Here is a 14547-nt window from a genome sequence, read left to right on the forward strand (position 1 = left end):
GTGGTTTACAGTGAGATTTGTGGGCTTCCCAGCACAGTTACCCATCCTTCTGGGACCACACCCCTGGGCCCGTGTGCGTGGGGCAGGACTGAGCCAAGCTCCGCTGTGGCAGTCAGGGGAGACTCCGATCGCCTTACACCAGGCAATGACGCCCCATTCCCTGGTCACAGCAGTTGGCTCAGGGAAAATCCAGAAGCCAAAGGAGAACAATGGGATGTGAGGAGACACTTGCTAAGGTCTTCTGGGAAGGGGCCAGTTCCTCTTCTCTCCACAGAAGCTATTAGGAGTGATCCTGTCTCCTCTTATGAAGTACATAATGTAAGGACTGAGGTCTGGAACTGTTGAGGCCCTTTTGCTGTTACATGAGGCGCGACTGCAGGGGAGAGTGGTGGGAGACGGCGCATCCCTTACAGGCTGAGGATGAAACCAGCACTGAGTGAGGCAGAGGGAAGAATCAGGATGAATCACGGCCCTGGGTATGTAGCTTGAGTTATTACATAAAGATTCTTTTCCTGATGCCAGATTTTTAGTTGCAAACCCAGTAAATTAACTTTGTCGTTTAAAACATTTTGAGTTGGGTTTTCTACAACGTGCCGCACAAAATATTCTAAATGATGCATATTTAAGTAGACATTTTCTCAAGGCATTTTTTGGAGTTTCAAGGAGGGTTTTTGAGTCATCCACAGAGAGCCTTAAACGTATGAAAAACAACAGGAATACAACAGGAAATAATTTCTCACTTTATAAAAAATTCATGATGGGTCTCTAATGAATGTAATCCACCCTAGTGCACTTAAGATAGAAACTGACTTATAAATATTTTATGTTCTTATTTTTTTTAGGTACAATATTATAATTTTTAATGTGCTTTAAAAAAATTTTTTAATAGATCTTTATTGGAGTATAATTGCTTCACAATACTGTGTTAGTTTCTGTTGCACAACAAAGTGAATCAGCCATATGCACACACATGTCCCCACATCCCCTCCCTCTTGAGCCTCCCTCCCAAAGTAATAGCCTTCGTCTCTTAGGATTTTACAGTTTCTAAAGCTGTTTGGTGTGTATTATCTCACTGAATCTAGGAAACCCAAAGAAGCTTATGTTGGCCAAGATCCCAGGAGGGTACTTTTAGGAAGAGCTGATGTCCATCTCAACCCTTCTGACACTGATACTGACCCACTTCTCTGTTCTCCATCATCATGCAAGTACCATCCATCCATAATTACCACACCCTATCGTTCACCGGTCACCCATCTCTCACAAAGCAAACACACAGCATATTCTGTTTGATGGTCACTGGTTCAGTAGCCCTGTTGTCAAGTGGGAAGCTTCTGTGCTTATTGGGAGACACACTGCCCATGTGTACTAAGTGTACAACTAAGCTACAACATTTGGAAAAATCACTTAAACACTTTGAGCCTCTGCTTTATCACATGAAAGTGGAATAAGTGTCCACATCATAGACTTTTGAGTACTAAGCAAGATAATTCCTTCTACGTTCTTTTATTCTTCCTATGACCTGTCTTACCCTCTTCAATTCTCTGTTCATAAAAATTTGCATATTTCCCTGCTTTTAAAATTGATCATTTTATTCCCAAGCTTAAAATCTTTCAATGATTACTTGTTTCTAAAAAATGAAGCCTAAACTCCACATCAGGGCTCCAAGATTACCCCTGACCTGGCCCTGGACCACCTTCTCACTTTCTGTCACTTGGTCACTCCAGGGTCTATGTGCTCCAGGGTCTAGATCCTGCCCTGGATGGCATGAATCCTGAATGTTCCCTTCCGTGTCAACAAACTTTAATCAGGCTTCTTCCTACTCTAGACCCTGACCTCCCTTTTCTTAGAGCATTTACTTTAGAAAACTTGTAAATTTTTTCTCTGCATCTTTGTGATGAATGCAAATCTTTTTTAGAGACTCTTGCAAGTTTTACAGCCCAGGACTGTTTTTGTCAAGGGCTTGGAGACATCTCTTTGAAGTATAAACGTCCAGGGAGATAGCACCCCATTTTCCAGTTTCTATCGGAGGTGTGGAATTAATTGGTGGGATTTGCTCCAAGTTGGAAAACTAACTCCTGTCACAAGGGTACAAGAAGGTTTGCTTTTTCTTTTGGTGAAGCTGATGAATCCTGACTTTGAAAATCCCCCTGCCCTGTTTCAGTGGAATTAAGGTCAGACTGAGTTCCGGCCTCTCTCTCCTATTACAATAGCCTGGAATGAAGTCGTGTTTGCCTGTCTACATTTGTCTGGTGCAATTTTTGCTTTGCCTATCCCCAGATGGAGCATGTGGTATGTTCACGCCTACCTTAGCCCGTGTTCTCTCAACTTGGAACCACTTTCTCTCTCCTACCCACAGCTCTTCAGGCATTCCTATGTCAAAGGATTTACCACACAGTTCACTGTGCTCGCTTCAGCACACTCCCCACTTGGGCGAGGAGCCTCTTGGGGACAGAAAGTGTTTCATTCAAATTTTTGTTCTTACATGTTAACCCAGTGTTAAATGCTCAGCAGACCCTCTGCAAATGCTTGGTGCCTACCAAGAAGAATAAACAACTTCTCATCCCAGCAAACTGGCTTTCAGCCTCTTATTTTATTGAGGCTGAAAAAGTAAATTCAAGTGAAAAAGGAAGTTGGAATTCAAAAGGAAATCCCACAGATAAACCAGGAACAAAATACTTGTATTGCTCGTCAGCAAAGATGTTGAGAAAACTAAACCTGTATGGTCTTTTTGTGCAGGAAATTAACTACCCTGGTCACGGGAAGTGGTGGTAAAAACAAAGACAGTTACTTCTCACGCTTCAAAAGTGTAGTTCCTTCCAAATAAAATGGAAATATCTCTTTAATGTTTCCATATAGGTTAAGACTTCAACACTTTTCCTAAGTATATTTTAGACATTAATAAAGCAGGTGTTGAAACAAGATTTTGGGTTGTGTGTAGGCAAAATCCTATCTTAGTTTGGTGACCACACCTAGCCTGGGGAACATAGATGCTCAAAGAAAAACAGAAGTGGAGTATACACACAGTAAGCCAAAGTTATCAGCACTTCATTTACCTGTGCCCTAAAATATCTCAAAACTGAATAAATATGGATGAACATTAATTTTCTAGACAAACCACCTGTAATTTTTAGCAAAAGTGTTTTCAGATCAGCCACAACAGAATTTTTCTCCTCTAATTGAACATAAGTACATAGAAGATTAACAGCAAAGAAAGTCATATTTTCCCAAGGAAAGGGCAATTCTACTCGTACAGACTTCATCCCAGTTTGAGAATGATGAGATCTGCAGAGGAAATAATTGCGTTCCTGTGGGGTGCTCTGACATCTCAGATTGCTCAGCACCTCGATATTAAATTACTCAGAGGTCCCACTGGTCACTGTTTGTTAATGCACATGGAGCCAGCAAGGGAACTGGCAACTGAAAAGTATTTTCCGAGGAAAAGCAAAGATACTCAATTAGAGTTTTAATAAGAAACCCAGGAAATCTCAACAAGAATATAGTTAAATTAACTTCAATTTTATTATGTTTAATCTTTTCCCAAGGTAGACAGGAAAGAAGCTTAGATGTAAAATAAATTAATTTTTACTGTTTTAGAGACTTCATGTAGATATTAGCCATGACCTTTAGGAGTCACATTGGTTTTATCTACTTTGGGATGACAGTAGCTAAAAGTTAAAAGCTAAAACTAATAGTGGGAAGGATAACTGAACTATATCCAATCACTTAAAATTTTTGATGTGAGGCAGGGACTACTGAGTCTAAGATCACATAACTAGCCTCTTTCATGTTACCTAATTGAGTAGAGAGTAGTCAGTTTACTTCTCAGGAAACTGTCCCCCACATGGAACACTTTGGGATAAATATTTTGAAATTTTTTCATGGTTATGTGTTCATATGTGTTTTAAAATAGTGTGAACTTTGGCAAGGACCATGTGCATCCCATTTATTGTGCTATGCATTTGCTAAATTGAATGGTTGATGTTTTGATCTTATATTATTGGACTTTTCTATAGAATTTGACACTTTAATGTTCTCCTAAAAAATGCTGTCTTCCAAATCCAAATATATATATATATATATATTTAAATGTGTACTCAATGAACCCAAATATCTGTTTCTCAATCAGCTCAACTTCCTCTACTACTGAACTACTGAATTTTCTTCCCTTGCTCTTTTTTCCTTGCCAGGTTGAGTTTGTGGTTCTACATTCCAAGTCTGGGACATTGTCCAACCTCCATCTCTTTTCTCTCCCATATCTAAGTTTTCTTGCAGATTTTTCATTGTACATCTCACAACTATTCTCATCCCTCCATCCCCGTTGCCAAGTGCTGCCTTGGGTCAGACTCTCATTATATGTTTTTCACAAGTCCCCCCCTGACATTATTACTTATCACCCATCCATCTACAATACTACTACCTGATTAAGCCTAAAATGTTGTTCTGATTGTGTTGCTATTCCATGTAAAACTCTTCAATAGCTTTCCATAACTTACACAATAAAATCTAACTTCCTTGCAAGATTTTTTTTCCATTTTCCTTTTCATTATGGTTTATTACAGGATATTGAATATAGTTCCCTGTACTATACAGTAGGTCCTTGTTGTGAGACCTTTAAAGATAGAGTATTGCCCAATTTTTAATATGCATTTACTTTCTCTCTTCTCCACCTGCAAATTTATGCAGCAGTAATGCTGAGCTACTTATTTTGCAAATTCACTGTTACAGACTTAATATTAGTATACATTTAAAATCAGTATGTTGAAGCCCTTATCCCCAACATGATGGTATTTGGGGTGGGGCCTTTGGAAGGTAATTAGGTTTATGTGAGGCCAGGAGCGTGGAGTCCCCATGATGCGATTAGTGCCCTTATAAGAAAAGGAAGAAGCACCAGAGCTTTCTCTCTCTCTGTGCACATGCACCGAGGAACCTCCATGTGAACACACAGGGAGAAGGCAGTTGATCAAGCCAGGAAGAAGGTCCTCACTCTGGTCTTGTCAGTTTTATGGACATTATCCACTCTTATAGGTATGTAGTGAGATCACATCATTTTTCATCAAGTGTGATTTTAGCTGTGGATTTGGGGTAACTGTTCTTTGTCATATTGAGGAAGCCCCATCCATTCCTAATTTGCTGAGAGTTTTTATCATGAATCAGTTTGGGTACTTTTCAAATATTTTTTTCCTGCCTGTTCACAGAAAAATGGATAGGATCATAGGATTTTTCTTCCTTAGCCTGCTGATGTGGTGGATTATATTAATTAAACTATAAATTACATTGATTAAACTGTATCTTTTCACTAATGACATTATCACATAGCTAAAAAAAGCGCAAGATTCTAGTATGAAACAACTAGAATTAATAAGCACTTGAGGAGGTAGCTATATACAATATAACAACAAAAAATCTATTGATTCTGTATATTTCATTTATAAGAACCTAGAAAAGGACACAGCAGAAAAAATTGACAATATGGAAAAAATTATAAAAAGTCTTAGGAATAAATTTAATAAGAAAATTATTAGACCTATATGATAAATATTCTAAACTATTTTTGAAAAGCAAAGAATATTATTTGTTTTAGCTCTTCTGTATATCTTGCTTTCTCAAAGAACTTTAGAATCAGCTTGTCCATTTCTGCAAAAAAGGCAGCTGGAATTTTGATAAGGATTAGATTGAATCTGTTAAGAAGCAGAGAAAAGGAGAAACAAACAATAGAAACAGAACTACAGGTGAGCCAGACACTGGACTTATTAGATAGAGTCCTTGCAATAACTTATTAAATAGAGTGCTTGTCAGGTTCAAGAAGAGAATGACAACACGGAGAATTTCACCAGAGAATTATAGATTTAATGTTGGATATTTAGTATAAATAATTGTAGAGCATCTGTGTGAACACTTAGCTTTTGACAAGCAGTTGGAATAGAGAAAGATCCTCCTAATCCAACCTGGAATTAAGTTTTGCAACATGTGCATCTGTGTCTCCCAACTGAATATGATTTCATTTTCTCTCCAGTTTACGGCTGCAAGGGTATACCTGCTGGTTTTGAGGCAGGTTTGGGGCTGCAGGTTTTAGAGGTCATGGGTGATTTCTGGTTTGTATTTTCCTGAGGATGCAGTCCTTCTGGTATTCCAGCATCCAAGCTAAGAGCATGGGATGTCTGATAGAGTGCCTTGTCCTTGCAGGCCTGAGACTCAGAGTCTTATCTCTAGCTCGTGAAACCTACGAACCCCGGCTTACTCCTCAGCCCCTGAGGAACCGGCCTCCCCAGTCCTAGCTGGTTTGGTAGCCTGCATTTCTCCGGTGCTGTGAGATAGCCAAGCTCTGCGCAGTCGCTGCTCTCTACTCAGATTTCTCCTTGGTTTCTCAGTTCCTGTCCAACTTACATATCAGCAAACACCTCAGGGGAAATGCAGCAAGAAATGTCAGGCTCGACTCTCTCTTCCCTCTCTTAGCTTGGACCCTCAATTTTGTCTGCCTTGGCTCCTTTCTGATGTCTCTGAACAGATTTTCTTTTGGGGGGTGGGTGTGGGGAGGTAGGTGAGAAGTATTGTTTTGGGTGTTGCTTTTCTAATTTTGGAGGATACACAAGGCTTGCTTTGCTGGAATCTAGTCCCTCATTAGCTGGAAACACAAGTATCTGCTAGAATATTTTAAAGCAATTCCCAGTTACAGTATCATTTTGTCTGTAACTGCTTCAATATGTACTATTAGCAGATATGATATGTTTAATGAGTTTAACGCAAGTCTGTTATAAAAATAACAATAAATAATATAATCTAAATATCAAGTCTAGGTTCAAATGTTCAAAAAAAATTATCTCCTGAATTTGGAAGCAAATGAGGCCCAATCTTTGTATTTTGTTGATGTCTCTTTTTAGTCTATAACGATCCCCTGCTTTATCTCATGTTCATTTATAATAAAAAAGTAATCATTTTCATATAAAATTTCCCATATTCTGAATTTTGTTGATTGCATTCCTGTCATTTAACTTATCCTCCAATCCCTGTATAACTTGTAAATTGAAAGTTAGATATAGAGGTTTGATTATGATCAGGTTTTTAACAAAAATACTTCGGAGTACACAGATAAGCTTTTACAAGCCTGCTCTTAATGATGTCTTCCATTGATCAGTAGGCCCAGGTGTTACGAGCACAAAACATTTTTAGGTGAAAAAAGACATTGCCAAAGACTTACAGCATACGCCAGTTTTGTAACTCCCCTGTAATCACGGTGGCTCTCTTTAGGTGATATTATCAGTGGCTTCATTTTGCTTAGTGTGTTTTACTTTTAGTTATAATTGCACTTTTATTCAGTTTTAAGGGACATGTAAATTCATCTCAGAATATTCAAGCACTGTTAGAGAAACAGTACCTGCCTTAGAAGAACTCACATGAGTAGAAAGAAAAAAAATAAGACACTATTTAACAGGGTAGAGTAAAAGAAACACCCACCGGAAGTCTCACCCTGACATAAGAAGAGTAAAGCAATGGCTCTCCAAGGGGTGGGACTACCCTTGGTGAGCATTGTGGATGGAATGTCATGTACCCGCTGCATGCATATGCTGAGATCCCAGCCCCTAGCACCATGGTACTAAGAGGTGGTCTTTAGTTAATACCTGGATTCTCCTGAGTCCTACTCAGCTTCTGACAGCCTTCCTCCAAGAGGACGATCTACCCACTCAGCCTCCTCTTCTAGCCTGGACACAGGCTGTGCTGCACGTGGACAGATCCCTCACACCTGGGGGTGCTTTGATTTCCTTTCCAGCCTGGGAGTGAAAAAGTGTACCTCCTACAGAGCTTTCCTGAACATATTCATTTTGTCAACTGTGACTTAGACAACCTGGTTTTTGTCTTTGTGGCCATATTTTATAGCTGTTTATTCTCTCTCCCAAATTAGAAAAAAGAATCTCTGCTTGATTTCAGCTCCCTGTTGGCCCAGGGCTGCTAAGACATCTGGGTAAGAGGTGCTTGGGTCCAGCCAAGATAAGACAGGCGCCATACTAGCTGGACTTGGCCCCACTCCACCCTCTACGACCAGCCACTGATTCCTACTGGACACAAAGGAAGGTGTGAGGTAGGTGTGAGCTAAGTTTGGGAGGACCTTGAAGGTAAACAAAAGGTGGCTCCACCTCTGAAAGGAATTTACCACCCGGTTGGAGAAATCACGGTGACACCAGAGTTGACCTTGCCCGGAGAAGGCTTCTCATCCCAGTGCTTTTGAAACACGAGCCACTATTTACCCCAGCCTCTCTGACAAGCCCCTCCCCCTATTTCTCCAACCTACCCATTCTTCCTCTCCTTTGGTCAATATTGACATTAGTCCAATAACCATTATTGACAGGGGCCTGGGAGATGGGGCTCCTCCAGGTTTGGGGAAACAAGATAAACCCACAGAAGTATAAAAGTGAGGGATGTATTCAGAGAATAGCCAGTACCCCACGGTGAGTAGGGTTTCAGGGAGAGAGACGTTAGTAGATAGGACAGTAATTAACTAAATAAAAACATTAAATCACAGGTCATCTGTAAATCTCCTTACTCTTCCTAATCATCACACAAAGGAAAAATTATGGGTAAGTACAGATATTCTGTAAGCTCTGTCCTATTCCCCCACTGAGGGGTTATGTGCTCTGGCCACAGCACAGATGGAGGTGATGGAGACTTCATCCTGGAATTAGATGGGCAGGGTGAAGCACAGGACACAGTAAAGACTGATTCCCTGGCTAATGCTCCATCCCGATCCAGAGCCTTCTCCACGGCCCCCTGTGCCCCTGTGACATTTTCTGTGCCCACACGAATTTCTCTTCTCTCTCCTGCCCTTACGTGTTACCTCTCTTTGCCCTACATCAGAGTGCTCTGATTCTTACCATTAACTGCAGGCCTCCTTGAAACCTCATTTTCTCTTCTAGTTTTATTCATTCATTTCTTTATTTCTTACTGAAACACTCTTTAATGACCTAGTAATTTCTCCACCTTTTAACAATTACCTTTGCTACTCAGGTATCTTTTCTGAAAACTCATCGTATTTTTCCTAGTCCTTTGAATTCTCATCAGTTATTGCATTTCCCACAATTAGCAGCATGACAGTGGTTCAGAGACTGGCCATTAGAGCCAGATGGCCTGGTTTAAAATTCTACCACCTCCACTTAGCAGCTGTGGAAACTTGGGCCAAGTCCCTGCCTCGGTTTTGTGGCCTGTAAAATGGACACAGTAATAATACCAACAGAAAGGTTGGTGTGAGTAATACATAAATGCCGCGTATAAAGTGCTTAGAACGGTGGGAAGCGTAGATTTAGCTCTCGATATAGTTTAGCTGTTTTTATTATGATTGTCTTTAGCATGGTATGTTATCTCCATACTGGAAAGTTACTTTCATTGTTAGCATGTACACGCATGTTACTTTCACGTTAAAGGTCGCGGGGCGGGCTCAGTCACGGTAAAAGGTGAAAGAACAGCGTGCTGGTGCTTAGATTGTTTGAGGCGATTCGGCCCTTTTGCGATATTCTATGCTGCCACCTGCTGGAACTCTCGGGAATTGTTCCCCTCAAGAGGAGGTGAACCTTGCCATGCTGTTTGAAATAATTTCACATTTACACAAAATAAAGGAAAATATATTACTCGAAGCATTCAGTCATCCAATATTCATCTGAGCAATTGGTCTCACTGGGTGGCTCTGTGAATAACTAAATGTGATCTTAAAACGCTCAGAAAGGCATGTAGTCTGTGAAAAGAAGACACCAATGTGATTATGAGCATCTTCATAGTTATGATAACGACGGTAAATGCTCTCTTAGCTATAAGATCCACACTTCAGGGGACATTTTAATGAAAAGTGGAATGTGAGATAAATGTGACATTTAAAAGACTGTATTTTTTAAATTAAGTGAATTTAAATTATTGATATCATAAAACTGTTTTCCTCTTGTTATTTAGAAATACTTTAGTATAAAGTGAGGAAATGATTAAACAAACAGGAGATACTGAAATAAAACATCAATAATCTCTATTCAGAATGTTAAGGAGAATATAAAATATATTAAAAAATTTTTTTCCATTAGTTCCAGTAGTTATCAGATTTTTGTTTCACAGAGTCCAGGGTTCTGTAATATTTTTCTTATGTGCTATGGCTAAGCTATGAGCCAAAGTGAGAGACAAATCCATATGCAAGCGCAGAAAATAATATTGGAGAATTTCATAAATAAAGCTTAGAAAGTATAAGATCTCATGATTTTAAATTTCTTAACACCAAACAGAATCTTAGAACATGTGACATCTCTCATAAGCGCGTGAAGACAACGTGGTCCCTGTCCCTTGAAGCTCACAAATGCTAAGTAGTGGAGTGTTGGGACACATCTCTAAGACTTAGTAATATTAGCAAATTATCCTATATCCCTTAATAATCACTAAATCATTAAATACTGGATTCTGTCTAGAAGGAGCACAGGTGAGGGCCAAGAACACCAGGTGAGACGATGTGACAGCTCCTCTCCTAGTTTTTCTGCTGAAGAGGTGTGTGCATCTGGGCACACCTATGCCCCGCTCAGTACCCTAACCTATAGCCTGTGGGGTTTGTACCGCATGGTGGTTAATATGCTGGGTGTCAAGAACACGAGTGAAAGTCAGATGGAAGCTATGAAGCTCTTCCTGGAAAAATTCTCACGTCCATCCCTCACATACACACACACACACACACACACACACACACACTCTTGCCAGATCCCTGAATAGATCTCTTTCTTAAATTGCTTAAGGGTAAAGAATCCATGACCGTATCTTATGTAAGGAACTTTCCAGGACTAAAATCCAAATAGGAAGTGTAGGCATCGTGATGGCTAATGTTACGTATCAACTTGACTGGACCACAGGACACCCAGACATTTGGTTGCACGTGATTGGGGTGCGTCTGTGAGGGTGTCTCTGGATGATATTAACATTTGAGTCCGTAGACTAGGAGAAGCAGATGGCCCCTCCCTGAGGCGGGCGGTCCTCACTCAATCCATTGAAGCCCTGAATAGAACAAAGAGGATGAGTGAGAGGCAACTTCACCCTGACTGTCTTCCAGCTGCCACATGGCTCTCCAACTGCTTTAGGGCTCGACTAGGACTGGAACGTACACCATCAGCTCTCCTCGGTCTCCAGCTTCAGAACTGACTTCAGAACTTAGGACTTCTCAGTCTCCGCGGTGGTCTATATAATCTTTCTAATAAATCATATACACATATGTGTGTGTTCTGGAGAATCCTGACCCATGCAGGTATGTAAGAGGAGAACCCACACTCCTGGAACTGGGAAACTGGAAGACGGAGACAACTTAAATGTTGTGTGTGTTTCCCTCTGAAGCCTCAGAACGTCTACCTGGGGCATAGCAGGAGCACCTGCACCCAGGCATAAATGTGGCAACACACACGTTTGTCGGGAAGTACGTCTGTCCCACTCACAATCCTAACTTTATCTGAGTCATTAAGTATTCGTTGGTACTTCTTATCCTTCACAGCCTCATTGTAAAATACGTGACCCCATTTATTCCCAACTTCCTGTTAGTGGTCTGCTGTGAATCCCCAATGCACCCCTGTACGTATGGCCCTTTTGGGTGAATTTCTAGACCAAAGGTCTACAGAGGGAGAGCCTGACTCCCACATCCTATCATATAAGAGCACTCTGCCTTCCTTGTGTTTGATGCCTCAAGTTCATAGCCATGTTTATTTGCAGGTGACCTGGATCGTCATGAGGACACATGGACTGAGAGTGAGGGGAACCCCAGGACGGGCAGGACTGCTTCTTCTCAGTGGGCACTTATCCTGAGCGTCAGGAGGAGTAGCTGACAAATGAGTGCAAGGTGTGCTCAAACTTATTATTATTATTTTAGTTATTTCTGATATACATTTTAAAGTAATAACTAGAATTATGCCTTATAACATTATACCAGAACATATAAGATTTTTAGAAATGTCATGTAATGTCTGAACCATTTATATTAACATATTTCCATACAAATAACCCCAAGAAAGTTTAGTATTAGTTGTTTTTGTTTGTTTGTTTATACTGCAGGTTCTTATTACTCATCAATTTTATACACATCAGTGTATACATGTCAATCCCAATCGCCCAATTCAGCACACCACCATCCCCACCCCCCCGTGGTTTTCCCCCCTTGGTGTCCATACATTTGTTCTCTACATCTGTGTCTCGACTTCTGCCCTGCAAACCAGTTCATCTGTACCATTTTTCTAGGTTCCACATACATGCGTTAATATACGATATTTGTTTTTCTCTTTCTGACTTACTTCACTCTGTATGACAGTCTCTAGATCCAACCATGTCTCAACAAATGACTCAACTTCATTCGTTTTTATGGCTGAGTAATATTCCATCATATATATGTACCATATCTTCTTTATCCATTCGTCTGTCAATGGCCACTTAGGTTGTTTCCATGTCCTGGCTATTGTAAATAGTGCTGCAATGAACATTGGGGTTCACGTGTCTTTTTGAATTATGGTTTTCTCTGGGTATATGCCCAGTAGTGGGACTGCTGGGTCATATGGTAATTCTATTTTTAGTTTTTTAAGGAACCTCCATACTGTTCTCCATAGTGGCTGTATCAGTTTACATTCCCTCATTGTCTTTTTTTTTTTAAATAAATTTTTTTAAATTTATTTATTTATTTATTTGTGGCTGTGTTGGGTCTTCATTTCTGTGCGAGGGCTTTCTCTAGTTGCATTGAGCGGGAGCCACTCTTCATTGCAGTGCGTGGGCCTCTCACTATTGTGGCCTCTCTTGTTGTGGAGCACAGGCTCCAGACGCGCAGGCTCAGTAGGTGTGGCTCACGGGCCTGATTGCTCTGCGGCATGTGGGATCCTCCCAGACCAGGGCTCGAACCCGTGTCCCCTGCTTCGGCAGGCGGACTCTCAACCACTGCGCCACCAGGGAAGCCCTCCCTCATTGTCCTGATCACTGTTTAATCCTCAGCATACACACCATGCCTGGTACACAGTTGGTGCCTGATAAAAATTTGTTAAAGGATATAAATTACTCATCTTTGATTAACTCTTGTGAAGAAAAATCTCTTCTTTAAAAATCCTTTCTGTGGTTCACACTGAAACCACCTCTTCTGTGTGTTTTCTACAAACCATAATATGGCTTAATCAATAGATTCATACTTCAATTTTAACAATTTAATAAGTCATATAGATTTCAGTTATTTTTCCTCCCTGAGTTTCTTCTCAAACACATCACAGCCTTCTGACACTAGGACCCCATATTTGAACCATTTCTTTGTACTTCTTTGTGAAAATTCTTCCTTGACCTCCAAGACAGGATTAGATGTCTCTCATGTGTTCCTTTGCACCCTTGTCTATATACCCCTTTGATGTCAAGGCCTCATTTTGTCTTTCTGTTGAACAAAACCATGAACTCTTTGAGACAAGGACAATGTCTTATTTTTGTAACAGTAGTGCCTATCATATAATAGGCCCATAATTTATATCTGCTGAATTATTTAAAGACAAACATACAAATCAATGAATGTCAAAACAGCAAGACCAACAGAATTCATTCTTGACCAGTAGATGGCAACAGTAGAAAAATGTCAAAAGAATGACCCCTGGGAGGTGACCAGGAAGCCTTTGGTGTGGGGTCTGAGTTGGGCTACCAGTTTTGCCAGAGGAAGTCACCTTATATATTAAATTTATTAATATAACTTTAGTCGCTCTTGTTTAGATGCCTTCCAAATTTGCTGCACCTTCTTCCAGCTCCAGAAATCTGAACTGGTTTAATTATTCCATTTGTAATAATATTTTTGTTGGACTTCTTTTCCCAGTAGCCTAACTTGTAAAATATTTATTTTCAAAGAACTGATAAAAATGTTTATATATTTCTCTTATCTAATTAAGCTATAATTTGAATACATACATGATACATGTCCCGATTTGAAAGTATACTTTCCTATTCCTGAATATGTGTGGATTTGGAGAAATTCTGCCTTTAATAACAACCTGATATTGGAGGAAGATGAAGTTACCCAAAACAAGAAACCATTATTACTGAGCATGGAAGCAGAAATGAATGTGAACAATTTTCCCTTTAGGTTTAACCACGGTCCAAACATTCTAGAAGAAGGGGCACTCTGCAATAAAATTAAGAAAGAATGTTCCTCTCACATTTATTTGCACAAATTCCCATCCTTCTAATAAAACTATTTAGACTAGTGCTTCTTTTACAGTGCAAATAAGTCACTCGGAGATTTTGTTAAAATGATGCAGGGAAGGGTAAGCTGGGATGAAGAGAGTGGCATGGACACATATACACTCCCAAATGTAAAATAGATAGCTAGTGGGAAGCAGCCGCATAGCACAGGGAGATCAGTTCAGTGCTCTGTGACCCTCTAGAGGGGTGGGATAGGGAGGGTGGGAGGGAGACACAAGAGGGAGGAGATATGGGGATATATGTATACATATGGCTGATTCACTTTGTTATACAGCAGAAACTAACACACCATTGTAAAGCAATTATACTCCAAGAAAGATGTTTAGAAAAAAACCCACAACAGCC

The 14547-nt window shown here is 40.2% G+C and overlaps 1 long non-coding RNA gene across 1 annotated transcript in view; it reads left to right on the top strand.

Moving 5' to 3' along the window:
* Nucleotides 1–14547, top strand: part of LOC141277075 (uncharacterized) — a 34551-nt gene that overhangs the window by 10709 nt on the left and 9295 nt on the right. The window contains exon 2 of the long non-coding RNA XR_012327777.1: nt 7924–11833. This is a non-coding gene — a long non-coding RNA (uncharacterized lncRNA). The remainder of the gene's footprint in view (nt 1–7923; nt 11834–14547) is intronic.

Source organism: Tursiops truncatus, chromosome 18 (assembly GCF_011762595.2).
Source record: "Tursiops truncatus isolate mTurTru1 chromosome 18, mTurTru1.mat.Y, whole genome shotgun sequence".
Lineage (NCBI taxonomy): Eukaryota > Metazoa > Chordata > Mammalia > Artiodactyla > Delphinidae > Tursiops > Tursiops truncatus.